The 16,864-nt window shown below is 31.5% G+C and overlaps 1 pseudogene; it reads left to right on the forward strand.

Annotated features, from left to right (window-relative positions):
• The first annotated feature begins 2,200 nt into the window (after window positions 1–2,200).
• Window positions 2,201–5,421, forward strand: LOC110664897 (late embryogenesis abundant protein D-34-like; annotated as a pseudogene).
• Window positions 5,422–16,864: the final 11,443 nt, after the last annotated feature.

Consider the following 16,864-nt stretch of genomic DNA (forward strand, 5'->3'; position numbering starts at 1 on the left):
TATGTCTAGAGGAGACTGACGGAGACTAACTAATATATTTACTATGAGCAATTTGATGTAGTCTTGATTTTCTTGGGTGTAATTGGATTTATGGGTAGTATAATTTTGAGCTTGTAATTGATAATTTATTATTATTGATAGTGGAAGATGGCATGCCCATGGATGTAGCCCTATGTGGAGAAGGTGAACCATGCAAATATTGGTGTTTTGTATGTTTGCTTTATTTCTTTACAGTTTACATGCTTCCACAGTGCACAACAAATTGGTATCAGAGCATAGAGATGATCTTGGTGAGTTTGGTTAAAGGTGGAGCTATTGTGACATGTAGAAAATCGCACATGCAATAATGGTGATAGTGGAGAGTTGAATTTAAGGTGTAGCTCTTGATGCAAAATCAAGATGGTTGATGTCGTGAAGATTTTTTGAAGAATAAAGCAAGTTACACCCAAGATGAAGATTAAAGAATTGATTATTTGAAGGGTTCAAGCTCAAGTATGGAGATTTGATGACTTGATAACACCCAAGAATTTGAGGTATGCAATGGTTGAGGGATTTTCAGTCAAGGTGGAGATTGTTAGAATTATGACTCAAAAATCTTAATGGGATTTAGAGAGAGATCTTTTTCTAATTTGAGTGGGAGAAATATTCCTCAATAAGATAGAGGAATATTTTCTATAATGAGTATAAATCTTATTTTAGTGTTATTCTTAAATTGAGTAAGACTCCTAATCAGATAAAGATTGAGGAAATTAACACTATAAATAGGAGAATGATGAAAAATGTTATTTGGCTTTTGTCCATTGAAGAGAGTGGCTTTTAGCTCATAGAATGAGGCTATCACCCATTGTAGAGAGGGCTTTGCCAATTGCTGCGGATTTGGTTCTGCCCATTGATGAGGAGCTTTTGCCCATTGCAATGAAGAGAAACTTCAGCCTAAGGTGGAGAAATGACGTAGAATTCAAGAGAAAATGATTCTTGTCCATTGGTGAGAGGCTCTTGCTCATATTGTTGAAAGCACCCTTTGTGGTGTAGTATTATAATAGTAAATATATTGGGTTATGTGTAGAGGAGATTGAGAGGGACTAACTAATATATTTACTATGAGCATGTAGTCTTGATTCTCTTGGGTGTAATTGGGTTTATGGGTAGCATAGTTTTGAGCTTGTAATTGATGATTTATTATTATTGATATTGGAAGATGGTATGCCCGTGAATGTAACCCTATGTGGAGATGGTGAACCACGTAAATATTTGTGTTTTATATGTTTATTTTATTTTTTTACAGTTTAGATGCTTTCGCGGTGCACAACAATATGCAATTTCCCATTCCGATGCTACAAGTGTTGACCCATAGATTTAAACTATCAAACTATGTTCAGTGAAACTACTATCTGAATCTTCTAATGAACAGGCATTCTTCCTCGATGGAATGAGGCAACTGTATATCGATAGCGAGTCGTTCGTGAAAGCACCCATTATTCAAAATCATTTACCACTGTATGAATGGGCAAGTCATGTGATAATTGAAATTACTAGGAAGTACTTTCATTAAACTAATGAATGAATTACATAATGAGTCGTCGGTCAAAACTAATGCATGATCGAGTACCTGGTGTGGCATTAAACTAATCCTTCCAACTAATAACTGATATGAATGAATTTATGCTATGTTTGGTGTAATATATGAATTTAGGGTAATATATTGGCGTAACCAAGAGTGTAATATACAGGTGTAGCGGAATCTTTACGGCTAAATTGTAGGAGCTAGCTGAAATTGTCACATGCATCTGGATTCTGGACAAGAAGCTAGTCTCCAACTATAGACTCAAAACAACCGATCACCTTGATGGGAGATAGTTGTAACAACAGGGTATACTAAAAACTACTAAAAAATAGTGTAATATAGTGTGCAGGTTACTATTAATATATATTAAATGTAATTTAAGGGATATTAATTATTTGATTTTAAAATTTAAAAATTAATGAATTAAACTTTTATATGTTCCTTTTAATTTGTCGCCACCTGGAAACAAATTGGCTTCTGTCGCCAACATGTGTAAAATTTGGAAATTATGTTGTCAGGGTCCCTACTATCCTGCCACCTATTTATGCATGCTTGCATGGTTCGCCGTTTCAGAAATCCTACTTAATTTCTTCCCTCAGAATTAAACAGCCAGTTACCCGTTTCCGAAGTAAGAAAATGAGCCAAGGGCAGCCACTGAGACCTCAGGGATTTCTACTAAAAGGTGTTATCAAAAATAAATTACATAAAAAAAAAAAAAAAACGAGTTTGAGAGTAATTATTAGAAATGAGTGAATTATGTTAAGTTAGATAAAATGAGTGTTGAATGTTAATTATAATAATTTTTATTTAAAATTAAAATTAAATATTATGATTTTATTTATTAAAATAATATTTTTAATTTATTTAAAATATAAAATAAAATAATTAAAATTTTAAAAAAAATTAGACGTTATTATAGGTATGTCCAACTTTTTTTAAATTTTTTTAATTATTTATTTTTTTTAATTTTAATTTTTTATTTTATTAAATTTTAATTTAATTTTAAATTAAAAAATAATATTTATAATAAAAATATTAAATATTATAATTTTATTTATTAAAATAATATTTATATTTTATTTAAAATATAAAATAAAATAATTAAAAATTAAAAAAAAATTGAACGCACAACTTTTAAATTTTTTTTAATTAATTATTTATTATTTAAAAAAATTTTAAAAGCTTAAAAAAAAGTTTAAAGATTGCGCGTTAAATTTTTTTTTTAAATTTTTAATTATTTTATTTTATATTTTAAATAAAATATAAATATTATTTTAATAAATAAAATCATAATATTTAATATTATATATTATAATATTTTTATTATAAATATTATTCTTAATTTAAAATTAAATTAAAATTTAATAAAATAAAAAATTAAAATTAAAAAAATAAATAATTAAAAAAATTTAAAAAAAATTAAACGCTACTAACGTCTAACTTTTTTTTAAATTTTTAATTATTTTATTTTATATTTTAAATAAATTAAAATTATTATTTTAATAAATAAAATTATAATATTTAATATTATATATTATAATATTTTTATTATAAATATTATTTTTTAATTTAATATTAAATTAAAATTTAATAAAATTAAAAATTAAAATTAAAAAAATAAATAATTAAAATAATTTAAGAAAAATTGATTTCGTAGCGTTCAATTTTTTTTAATTATTTTATTTTATATTTTAAATAAATTAAAAATATTAATTTAATAAATAAAATTATAATAATTAATATTACATATTATAATATTTTTATTATAAAATTTTTTTTATTTTTAATAAAATAAAAAATTTAATTATTAAAAATTAAAAAAAATTTATTAAATTATTTTAATTATTTATTTTTTTAATTTTAATTTTTAATTTTAATTTAATATTAAATTAAAAAAAATTATAATAAAAATATTATAATATATAATATTAATTATTATAATTTTATTTATTAAAATAATAATTTTAATTTATTTAAAATATAAAATAAAATAATTAAAAATTTTAAAAAAAGTTAGATGATACTGTAAGTGGTGTTCAATTTTTTTTAAATTTTTTTAATTTATTAAATTTTAATTTAATTTTAAATTAAAAAATAATATTTTTAATAGAAATATTATAATATATAATATTAAATATTATAATTTTATTTATTAAAATAATATTTTTTAATTTATTTAAAATATAAAATAAAATAATTAAAAATAAAAAAAAGTTAGATGCTTACTTATACAGTGTCTAACTTTTATTAAACCTTTTTAATTATTTATTTTTTTAAAATTTTAATTTTTTATAAAATTAAATTTTAATTTAATTTTAAATTAAAAAATAATATTTATAATAAAAATATTATAATATATAATATTAAATATTATTATTTTATTTTATTAAAATAATATTTTTTAATTTATTTAAAATATAAAATAAAATAATTAAAAATAAAAAAAGGTTAGATGCTTACTTATACAGTATCCAATTTTTATTAAATCTTTTTAATTATTTATTTTTTAAATTTTAATTTTTTATAAAATTAAATTTTAATTTAATTTTAAATTAAAAAATAATATTTATAATAAAAATATTATAATATATAATATTAAATATTATAATTTTATTTATAGAAATAATATTTATATTTTATTTAAAATATAAAATAAAATAATTAAAAATTTTAAAAAAATTAAACGCTATTTTCAATTTTTAAATTTTTTTAATTAATTATTTATTATTTAAAAAAAAATAAATACTATTTTAAATAGCGTATTCTTTTACTTTAAAATTTTTTATGCAAACACTATTAAATAACTTTAAACTTTAAAATTCACACTCAAATTTAACATAATTCACATCTTTTTTATAATTATTTTAAAAATTTATCTTTTTTTTATATAACTTTTTTTTTATTACACCTTTTTTGTCAAGATCCCGAGACCTCAATATGACCACGACCCTGTCAAATACGAATACGTGTTTGATGTCCGAGGTAATCTGGCCTCCGAGCCCGTTGCACCGGTAGACGCAGCCAGCATGCAGTCTGCTGAAAGCCAAGTCCTTGGACGGCCCCAGAGAGGCGGCCCCGCCGCAGTCATGCAATCAGCGGCAAACGTGAACGTCAGAGCAGGACTTGTTGACCCTGACGGTGCGAGTGAGGTAGTGAGAGAAGAGTGTGTCACAGTAACTGAAACAAATATCGGCGGCACTCGCGGTGTCAGTGAAAGTGTTGGTGGACAGGTTTAGACAACCGAACTAACATCTAACAGTCTTTCTTCCGGTATATTTACATATATATTGTTTCGCAGTGTTAATTATCAAAACTTTTGAGTTTTTAGAGGACAGGTTGTGGGACAGTGCGTTGATCCAAGTATACCAGCGGCTTATCCTAGGTCAGCCTATGATATTACAATTGGTGAGGCCTTGGAGGCAACTGCTTATACTGCTGCAGGAGAAAAGCCGATAGATCAGAGCGAAGCTGCCGCTATCAAAGCAGCGGAGTTGAGAGCTCTTCGAAGTAACGAGACACCTTCCTCTGGAATCGGCGCACAGGCATAGTCGGCTGCTGATCTTAATACCAGGCTTGTGCGTGACGAAAATAAGGCCACTTTCTCCGATGTTCTAGAGGTAATTAATATTTATATACATCTTGCAAACAATTTAATTAATTAAGTTGATTGTTATTGATTGGGATTGGGGTTTTGGTAGGACTCGACCGCCAAGTTGCCTCGTGACAAACCCGTTACACATAATGATGCTGAACGTGTGACTGCAGCAGAGATGAGGAACAAACCTGACTTGAGAACCACGCCTGGTGGGTTTGCATCATCCATGGCTGCAGCGGCTAGGCTTAATCAGAACCCATAATGTTATATCTATATATGTGCGTGTGGGGAGTAGTGTAGAACTTGAATCTACATGGTGATAAGAAATCCGAGTAGTGAACTCTTTCCTAGCTTGGCATCAGCATGGTAAAGTTTGCTTTCTGTATTGTCTAAGCCATGCATCTATCTAAACAAAGTTGGTTCTTCCATTTGCTTGATCTGATCCATCCCCACAGTACCATGCTTCTACTGTATATATTAATCTTTTAAGTAGCATGTCTAATTACTTCATAGTATTCACATACCCATCCCCAGTGTTTCCTAAACTCTGGATGATGTAAGAGTACCTGCATACCAGAGTAACTGAGGAGAGATTTGTAGTTTCTGCATTTTTCATTCTTACATTCGGTTCTTTGGCTTAATTTTTCGTCGTCTTTCCGAAGGTGCTCTGGAAAATGGATTACCAATTGCTATCAGTTTGGGCATTTTATTTCGGCCTATGGGTTGTTAATTTCTTGGGCTTTTCTTGTAGGATAATTGATAGTGTATTTTGAAGTCGGCTATTTCAGTAATCGTCTAATCAAGTATTCAATTTTTATTAAGATATTCCTTTAACTATTAATATTACACGGAGGATATCTTCTATTAGGATATCCTTTCAACTCCTAATATGACTAATGACACGCAGGAGACTTTAACATGTGAGACTTGCAAAAAAGAAAGTCACAAAATTCGAACTTTCAAGATTTTATAATAAGGGTTTTTTTGGAATGCAAAATAGATGAGAAATGCAAGAACATTTTAGAGATTAGTCGAGTATATAGTTTCCTTTTATACCTAATTTGCAATGGGCGTAATTGCTGTCTTACTATGAACGTTATATGATGATTCTCCCAATCGTACCTTAGTATGAAGAGACAATAGGGATCTCGTCCTTTCTTGTAGGCAGATATGATGCGGCCTTTGGCTTCCTCTCTGTTTTTTAACATGCCATTTTCAAGGCTTAATGTTGTTGTCCTTCGATTTTATATGTCTCCCAATTTCATTGCCATAATAACAGTTTTTGAGAACTTGTGTGCTATGTGGTCTTACTTGTCTGTCTTAAAATATTTCTCTATTTTTAGGCAAGTTAGAGGTTTTTACAACTTTAGCTACCGAGAACATCGAAGAATTATCATCGGCTTGCTTGGTTCAATAAAGAATTCGAATGATTTTTTTTGGACGGAAGAGTAATTTTTTATTGGCAAAACAAAAATTAAAAGAATAATTTATTATAAATTCAAAATAAAATAATTATTATTTTTATGTGGCTTGAATTTCGGATATGTTTTCGAATTGTAACCCGACTCGAAAGTTTCGCGTTATGATCCGATTGGAATAAAAAGTGAGATATGTGGTAGCAGCGGAGGGCACGGGCCTATTGAAGCCCACCACTGATCTCCTTAGGGGTGCAGGGAACACCCCACGGTATGGACTCGTATAAATATTGTAATATTCTGCCCTTTGCGATAGAATTGTGAGATATTTAGGAAATACACTGGAGTTAGGGTTTAAGAGTTTTGAATAATTGTATCTTACTTTTTTTCATCATAGTGAAATTTTTTTCTCTTATTTTACCCGTAGACGTAGACCTTACAGTTGAACTATATTAAATCATGTATTATTCTTCTTCTCTTTTCTATACTATGTGATTATGCGATTTGTGTGTGTACCCTAAATTTGTGTGCCTGTCATAACAAATTGATATCAGAATTTTGTGCGCAAAACCTAGGGTTTATAGATGACGTTGTCTTTAATCAAGTATGAGATGGAGAAGTTTGATAGTCGATTGAGTTTCAGTCTGTAGAAGATTAAAATCAAATCTTCCTTGATCCTACATGGTCCATGAAAAGCAATCAAGGATAACTTTCCAGAAGGTATGAAAGAGGCGGAAAAGGTTGATTTGAATGAGAGAGCCTTGAGTGCGATTTTTATGAGCGTTACTGATAATGTTCTATATGAGATTGTTAGTGAAAGCTTAGCGTCTGCGACATGGAAGAAATTGGAGGAGTTGTAATCTGTCAAATCGCTGACTAACCGCCTGTATATGAAGAAAAGGCTTTACAATCTAAGAATGAGCAAAGGTAAGCCTATTAAAGAACATCTGGATGAATTTAATTTAATCATTATGGACATGAAGAATATTGATATTAAGATTGATAGTGAGGATTAGGCCCTTATTGTGTTATGCTCTTTGTCACCCTCCTATGAGACTTTTGTTAATACTCTGTTGTATGAAAAAGACAGTATTTCACTAGACAATGTTACTAATTCTCTAAAATCAAAGGAGTTAAAAAAGAATTTGGTAGATAATAGAGAAAGATTTGAGGGGGAAGGTTTGGTGAGCAAGGGAGGAACACGTTCAAGGGAGGGTTCTTCCAGCAGGAAGAAATCTAAGGCCAGATCTAAGTCAAGAATGAAAAAGGCTAACTGTTTTAAGTGCGGAGAGCAAGGTTACTACAGGAGAGACTATCACAAGTTGAAAAATAAAAAGGGAAAGCAACCAAAAAGTTCTACGAATGTGGTTGACAGTTTTATCGACTCTGATGGTGATGACAGTGCTAGGGAAAATTTATCTATGAGTTCAGATTATGGACAAAATTCCTGGATTCTTGATACTGGAGCTACTTATAACATGTGTCCACACAGGAACTGGTTTGTCACTTACAAACAGATCAGTGGTAAGGTGTTTCTGAGCAATAATCGTGCATTATCTGTAGAAGGAATTATTAACATCAGATTGAGGATGTTTGATGCCATTATCATAACTATAGAGTATTGGCATGTTTTAGGATTGAAGAGGAACCTGATTTCTCTTGGGACACTTAACTCTCATAGATTCAGATACCATGCAGAGAAAGGAGTTCTCAAAGTGTGTAAGAGCTCTATGGTACTCATGAAGAGCAGTTTAGTTTCAAGATTGCATTTTCTTTAGGGCAGTACAGTTTTAGGAAAAGCTGTAGTTAAGGCTATGTAGAATTCGGGTGAAACTGAAAAACTGAACCTAACTAATTCGATCAGTTTAGTTTTTCAGGGCAAACGGGTTGGTTCGATTTTTCATATTTAAAAATTTCAGTTTTTGGTTCGGCTAAAACTGATAAAAAAAATCGAATAACTCGAACCGAACCATATATATATATATATATATATATATATATATATATATATATATATATATATATATATATATATAAGCTTATGAAATGTAACCCTAGCCCTTCACCCTTAATTTTTTCGGCAACCCCACCCTTCTCAGTTCTCCCTTAATTTCTCTCGCTTTTTAGTCTTATTCTTGCACGATCTCTGCCCCCTTCACTCTGCTCTTCTTGAGTTCTTCCAACTAATCCTCCATTCCTCCTCATAATCAACTTCTTCAATGATCCCTTCCTCTCTAAATGGCTCTTCTTCAATCCTCACACTTGGTAGCATTGTCTCCATATCTCATCTCCAACATATCGAAATCAGTGATAGGAGACCTTCAAAGGACCACCAGATCGCATCACCATCAGCTAGAAGAAGCACCACCGTCCACGTCTCCGGTCTAGATCGCATCATGTCTCCAGTCCAAATCCACATGCATAGGCGAGCTTGATTCTTCAAGACGCTGAGACCCACATCCACAAGGATGCTGAGACCTAAGTAGCTAGCAGCTCTTTTTTTTTTGCTTTGTGATTGCTGAAATTGTGTTAGCTGTGAGTCTTAGTTTGTTTCTTAGACAAAGAATGTGCTATTATTTTGCTATAACTTTACCCATGTGGAATTTTGTTTTCATATATCTGCAAAATATTTGTGAGCTTTGTATGGATTGCTGAGTGGATGTACCATACTTGGGAATTCTTTTTCTTTTTTTAATTCTCTTTGAAAAACAATGTTGAAATTGTGATCTTCTTGCTTTGTTATTGCTTTGTTAATTTTATATCAGATTTCTCTATTTCTTTTACTCAAAATAATTGCTTTGTTTCTTGTATTCCATCTGATATTAATTTTGTCTGGTTTGGTTTCTAACAATGATCCATTTTTTATTTTTAAGAATGAACAAATCCTGTAATATAATTTGGTTTTTTTATTAATCGAACTGAACCAAACTGTGTAATGTCTGTTTGGTTTGGTACGGTTTGGTTCGATCAATCCTCTTTTATCAATTTGGTTCGGTCACAATATTTTTAACTATTTGGTTTTCAGTTTTTTTGGTTCGGTCAGTTCGATAGCTGAACTGATCGAATGCTCTGCCCTAGCTGCAGTAGCATCCAGAAGCAATAATAAGAATCAGACTCAATTGTGCCATTTGCATCTTAGTCATATAAGTGAAAGAGGATTATCTGTGTTGAGCAAGCGGGATTGGTTGGACGGGCAAAAAATAAAATCTATGGACTTTTGTGAACACTGTATATTTGGCAAATAGACTAGGGTGAAGTTCGAAAAAAAGGTAATATACAAAACTAGAGAAACGATGGATTATATCCACTCAGATCTATAGGGTCCTAACATAATTCCTTCCAAGAGCAGTGCTAGGTACTTCATGATTTTTATTGATGATTACTCTCTGATGGTATGGGTGTATTTTCTGAAAACAAAAGATAAGGCATTTTCAACCTTTGTAAAGTGGAAGACAATGATTGAGAAGCAGACAAAAAAGAAGGTCAAGCTTCTTAGAACTGATAACGGGTTAGAATTTTGCAATCGTGAGTTCGATGCATTCTGCAGTAATAAAGGAATAGTGAGACAACACACTTGTGCATGGACACAACAACAGAATGATATTACAGAACGCATGAACAGAACGCTTTGTGACAAAGCATAAAGCATGCTCTCACATTAAGGATTAAGAAACTATTTCTGGGCTAAAATAATTAATACGGCCTATTTCTTGGTTAATAGATCTCTATCTATAGCTATTGAGTGCAAAACTTCTTTTAAGATCTGGTTCGATTCACCTACTGATTACTCTCAGCTGAAAGTGTTTGGTTGCCCTACTTATGATCATGTGAGGGATGGTAAGCTTGAGCCAAGGGCAAGAAAATGCTTATTTCTAGGGTATGCATCTGGAGTGAAAGGCTACAGGTTGTGGTGCAATGATTTAAAGTCTCCAGGATTAATTGTCAATAGGGATATGACATTTAATGAGTCTGCTTCATTGGATAGTCAGAGGGAGAAGTCAATAGCAGAGTTAAATCACAATGTCAAAGAACAAGTAGAGCTTAACATTGATACTTTAGCAGTTTAGTTCAGTGATTCAGACGATATAGTGCAAGATCCTTATCAACAAAAGGATGCACCTGAGTAACAGCAACAGGAACCATATAGCATTGTAACTAGTAGAGAGAGAAGACAAATTAGACTCCCATAAAGATATGCATATGCAGATCTAGTTATGTTTGCCTTATCTGTTGCTGAGATAGTTGATGTGCATGAACCCAACAATTATAAAAAAGCTATTTCTTGTTCATATGCATATCAGTGGGTCGGTGCTATGGGTGAAGAAATTAAATCTCTTCACAAGAATCAGACTTGAGAGCTTGTAACATTGCCTAAGGGACAGAAAGTGGTAGGTTACATATGGGTGTTCAAGAAAAAGGAAAGCACCCCAAGGGTTGAAACACCTTGACATAAGGCACGGTTGATAGCAAAAGGCTTTACTCAGAGGGAGGGAATTTACTTTAATGAAGTGTTTTCTCCAGTTGTGAAGCACAATTCTATCAGGGTCTTACTTGCTATGGTTGCTCTTCATGATCTAGAGCTTGAGCAACTAGATGTGAAGACGGCATTTTTGCATGGTGAACTGGAGGAGAAAATTTATATGAGTCAGCCTGAGAGATTTGTTATTCTAGGCATGGAAAACCATGTTTGCTTGCTTAAGAAGTTTTTATATGGTTTGAAACAGTCCCCTAGGCAATGGTACAAAAGATTTGATACATTCATGATTCGTAATGGCTTTATTCGTAGTTCATATGACAGTTGTGTGTATCATAAGAAGCTTTCAGATGATTCCTTTATCTATTTGCTGTTGTATGGGGATGACATGCTTATTACTGCTAAAAGCATGTCACAAATTAACATTCTAAAAAAGCAGTTGAGTGATGAGTTTGAGATGAAGGATTTAGGTGCTGCAAAGAAGATTTTGGGAATGAAAATTACTAGGGATAGAAGTGTTGGAAAGCTTTTCTTGTCTCAGCAGGCATATGTTGAGAAAGTACTTAAGCGTTTCAACATGAATAATGCTAAGGCTGTGACTATTTCATTTGCTGCCCATTTTAAGTTATCTGCAGACATGTCACCAAAAACAGATGAGGAGATGGAGCATATGTCAAATGTTCCTTATTCTAGTGCTGTTGGTAGCATCATGTATGCTATGGTTAAGCTCGACCTGACATTTCACATGCAATTAGTGTTGTAAGTAGATACATGGCGTGTCCTTGGAAAGAGCATTGACAAGCAGTGAAATAGATTTTAAGGTATTTGAAAGATACTACAAATATTGGTCTAACATTTTACAGGGGCCAAGATGAGTAATTCAGTTGTTGGCTATGCAAATTCAGATTTTGCAAGGGACTTAGATAAGAGGAGATCTCTGATAAGTTATTTATTTACTCTCTCTAGAAGTGCTATTAGTTCGAAGGCAACATTGCAAACTACAGTTGCTTTGTCTACCATAGAGACTGAATATATGGATTTAGCAGAGACAGTAAAGGAAGCTTTATGGTTACAGGGTTTGGTGGATGATCTTGGGTTGCTATAGAACAAGCCAACAATGTTTTGTGACAGCCAGAGTACAATACATCTTACAAAGAATCAAATGTACGATGAGCGAACTAAGTACATTGATGTTAGATATCATTTCCTTCAAGACATTGTATCTTAGAGGACTGTAGTTGTGCAGAAAGTCTCTAAACATGATAATCCAACAAATATGATGACCGAGGGAGTCATCGTCAGCAAGTTTAGGTATTGTCTAGACTTAGTTGGTGTTTGTAGGGCTTAGTAGTGCCCTTACAAGGGCATATGGCAAGACAAAGTGTTTGTAGTTATTTTTTTGATGATTAAGGCAATTCAAGCCAAGGGGAAGAATTATTATTTTTATGTAGCTTGAATTTTGGATATGCTTTCATAGACCTGGAATGTGACTTGACCCTAAAGTTTCGTGCTGTGATCTGATTAGGATAAAAAAATGAGATATGTGATGGTAACGAAATATGGACCAGTATAAATATTGTAATATTCTGCCCTTTGCGACAAAATTTTGAGATATTAGGAAAACACACTGGAGTTAGAGTTTGAGAGTTTTGAGTGATTGTATCTTGCTTTTTTCATCATAGTGAAACTTTTTTTTCTTATTTTACCAGTATTAAATCCTAAGTTATTCTTTTTTTTTTTTTTTATACTGTATGATTGTGCGATTTGTGTGTGTGTTTTGAATTTGGTGCCTGTCATAACAAGAATGAAGCTATGGGTTTTGATAAACCTTGGAGATTAATTAGCTTATAATTTTTTCCTTTTGGTTATAGTGGGTGAGCTGCATAATTAGCCTATCCTTCAATGTCACATGAGTCTTCCTCTCTGATGAAACTCTCACCTCAAGTAGCCAACCCAACATGAAATTTCTTGATAAAATCTTGGGTGTTTACCATTGGGATGTACATTGGGGACAGTAATAATCCATTTCTATCCCAGTTCTTCTACTTAGGCTAAGATTTATGCTGAGTTGTGAGGTAAGCCAATTAGAGAGGTTTCCACTATTTGGGGTAGCGTGGTGGGGGGCTTAACATAAGGGGACTTGCCTGCAAATCTAAAGATGAAAGGGAGCAAAGAAAGCAAGTAGCTAGTTTGTAACTGATCTAATGGCTTAGTGGGTAATGTACTTCCACCCCTGCAAGATTCCGGAACGGTAGTTACGATTATTCTTTATTACAAGTGCATTGCCACCACATGAAATGTCAGATATCTATGGAACTGTATAGAGTCGAGGGAGTCAAGACATGAGCCGACACAGTGTTTTCTGTTTTTGGATTTTTCTATTTTCCTGTAGGAAGCATCTCTTCTTTTGTCTAAACTAAAAGGGGACAAGGATCGGTCAATATAATTGCTACCATACGTACGTCTCAAGCTGATGGAAATGATAAAGCCATATACATTTAGTCAATAATTTAGCACTAGCTGATTTGGTATACAGCACACAAAAACCGGAAAGAGAGAGAGAGGAAGTTCAGTGAGAGTGTAGTGTGATAATACATAGATAGCCACAGTATCTCCCAAAGATAATGCGGAGCTACAGCTCATCTCTAAGATCTGTTAGTAATGAAGATGCCCTGACTTGGCAGTTTATCATATGATCTTCTTGTGCTTCCTTATTGTTTCTTTCATAATCATCACACACATGAGAGTTCTGAGAAACCCAATCTTACATCATTTAGAGGCTCTGAACATTGTCTGATCCACTGTACAATGTCCTTGTTGTGAGTCTTTTAATTAACAAATATTTTCACATGACCGCACAGCTCCTATATGACTTGAGCAGAACTGTAACCTCGTGTGCATTTTCAATTTTCCATTTTTTTAACAGAGCTGTCTAGTTGATACCACAGTGCTTTGTTGTGGGAACCGGGTCGGAGCCGAGACAATTAAGAGTTTGCGATGTCCATCCACAAAATCCAGCAGTCATCGCTAGTAAAATGAACGCCATATCAGTTAACAGAATCATCAGGGCCAAAATGTGCTTGAGTTGGTAAATCAAGATCTTTAATTAATAGCTATATATCGATTTTCTTTTTTGCATAGCGATATGTGAGAAGAAGAAAATATATTTTTTCCTTAAATAAAAATAGAAAAAAATATTTGACACTGAATTAAGTATGCTAATTTAAATATTTACTCAACATTTAATTGAAAGAATATATTATCATAATTGCATCCCATTTTATTTAGTAAAATTTTTATCCTATTTACTCATGAAGGGTTGGTGCCTTAGACGCAAACCATTCATGGAAGGGATTTTAACATTAATTGCACCCTGATTCAAAAGAATTAGTCTTCCGTTAGAGGGTGGGATACTCCCCACTCCATAAATTCAAAAAAAAAAAAAAAGAACCAAAATTCTTGGATGGAAATGGCAATGCAATTTCATTGCTCTAGATCAAAGTGAAAATTGAAAGAATCCATATAGATGATAAACTTGTTGAAGGAAATGAACACAATTTGATAATTATGAAAACGATTGTTTCAGTTGTTTGTTGAAAAGGATGTACCAAGAAGAATATCAAATGTACAAAAACAATTATACCTCATCATCATAAGAAACATGATAATTGATTTCACTTTGTTCATATCTGGATCGATGGAGAAATTTTTGTTCTACAGTTTGATGAATTGATTTCGGATGAGAAATTTTTGTTCTACAGTTTGAGAAATTTTTGTTCCATAGGGGACCACAGATTTTCAAGTTGGGTATGAGAAATTCTTTTTAGAAAAGAAAAGCAAGAAATTAACCAGTCTCGTGAAGAGAGTATACTCTTTTCAAGGGACAATCATAAGAAATTCTTATGGTTTATTTACTGTTATGATGTTGATTTTTCATTAAAGCACTTTTGTTTTTCTGGCAGTGGCTTATATAGTGCTTTGTCCTTCTCCTTACAATTCATCTACAGCTCCAATCTCTGAAAAGAAAACTGAATCTTTTTTGTTGTGATTTCACTAGCTGTTTCTTGCTTGGCCAAGAATTTGAACAAATCAAGATTGTTTCAAAACCCATTTTCTGGAATTTTCATATATATTAATTAATTTCTTGGCAGAGAACCAGAATGGAAATATAATAAGTACAGATTATTATAATTAAAAAATACCCAAATTTTTTTTGAAAAAATGATATTGATCCCTCTTATATTCTTCTGGGTTTTCCAGTCCAGGTTGATGCATATTGGTAAACAAATTGTTGGTTACGGCTTAGGAACATAAAAACACAAGCAAAACATTAGTTGGATGGGTCGACCATATGATGCATCCCCACCATGTGATTGCTGTGGCCATTCCATGGTTGGTTGGCCGTCCTTGTTGCGTGCCTGACCTGACTATTGCTCATATTTCTTTAAATCTCTCGACTTGCTTCAAAAGATTTCCTAATCCAGAAAATTTAGCAAGAAAACTTTTGAATAATTTTCCCATCTAAATTTTGCACTGAAGCTCAAGAAGATTTGTAGGCCATAAAATGAAAAGAATAATAAACTATCAAGTGAAAAGTTTTGCCATTAATCAACAAATCAAATTAATAAGATTAATGGCCTAGCCTTATTATATCACTTCCCAAGTAGATCTAGGTTTGAATCCCTACTCTCTCAATCAAAAAAAAAATTTGTTTCAGTTCCTAATAGTCCCAAATTGATTTGAAAAAATTTCCTGTCGCCTGCAAGTTGCTGACTTCCGATGAGTACAGATTTAAGATGTTCCAGAAATAAGGATAGAGAATCATTTTGGTCCATGGATTCCTTAAAAGTTTAATGGTTCCTCTTCTATATGAGTAGTCAATTTCATTTCTGAAAGTTCATTGGCAATCCAACAAATTTGACGTACATTTACTATCAACAGTTTTTATTCAATTATTGATTACTCTTCTGTGCATATACATTTTCACTCATGAGGGTATGAATCTTATTTAAATTCGAGTGTGATCTAGTTTCAAGGATCCTTGATATGAGATGGAACCAAAGAGTACCTCTTAATTTCAATCCCAATCCTAATTTAATTTGACTTTATTAATTCGATTTGATTTTATGAAATTTAACGTTAATTTTTTTTATTTTAATTTATTCTGATTTGATCACTTATATCAAATTTTCGTAAAAATAGTTGAATAATATTATGTTAAGTCCTGCATAAAATGAGTATCGAAAATTCTCTTCACGTAATATGTCTTATAAAATGAGTTAGATCCAATCTATTTTATTAATAATATAATATTAAAATCAACTTCTATTTTGATGTTAGGCCACCTTTAAATATTTAATTTTATAAACTTCACACTTTATATGTCTTATTTTGTGTCTAAGAGAAGTAGATGCATTAAGTCGATTAGATATTGAGTAAAAATATTTTATATATAACTTGAATAATCTTTTTTCCTATAATATGGCTTTTGGAGTAAAATTAAATTTAAGTCATTTTAACATCATGTTGCATTTCTAGTTGATTATAGGGAAGGCAATGAATTAGGTATTTTTAGATATACTATCCAATTGAATTTTATTCAGATAAATTCAGATAATATGTAATTGTATTTGTAACGAGTTCAAATTTAGATAATAAAATCCATATCAATGTTCAAATTTTATGTATTGAATGTTCGTTATCTAAATTCATTTATATAAATAATTAAATAAATATGAAAATATATTTTTTATAATAATATTTATATTTTTTATATTATATTTTAAATAAAAAATTAAAAATTTATACAATTATTA

The sequence above is a fragment of the Hevea brasiliensis genome, chromosome 2, assembly GCF_030052815.1.
Source record: "Hevea brasiliensis isolate MT/VB/25A 57/8 chromosome 2, ASM3005281v1, whole genome shotgun sequence".
NCBI lineage: Eukaryota > Viridiplantae > Streptophyta > Magnoliopsida > Malpighiales > Euphorbiaceae > Hevea > Hevea brasiliensis.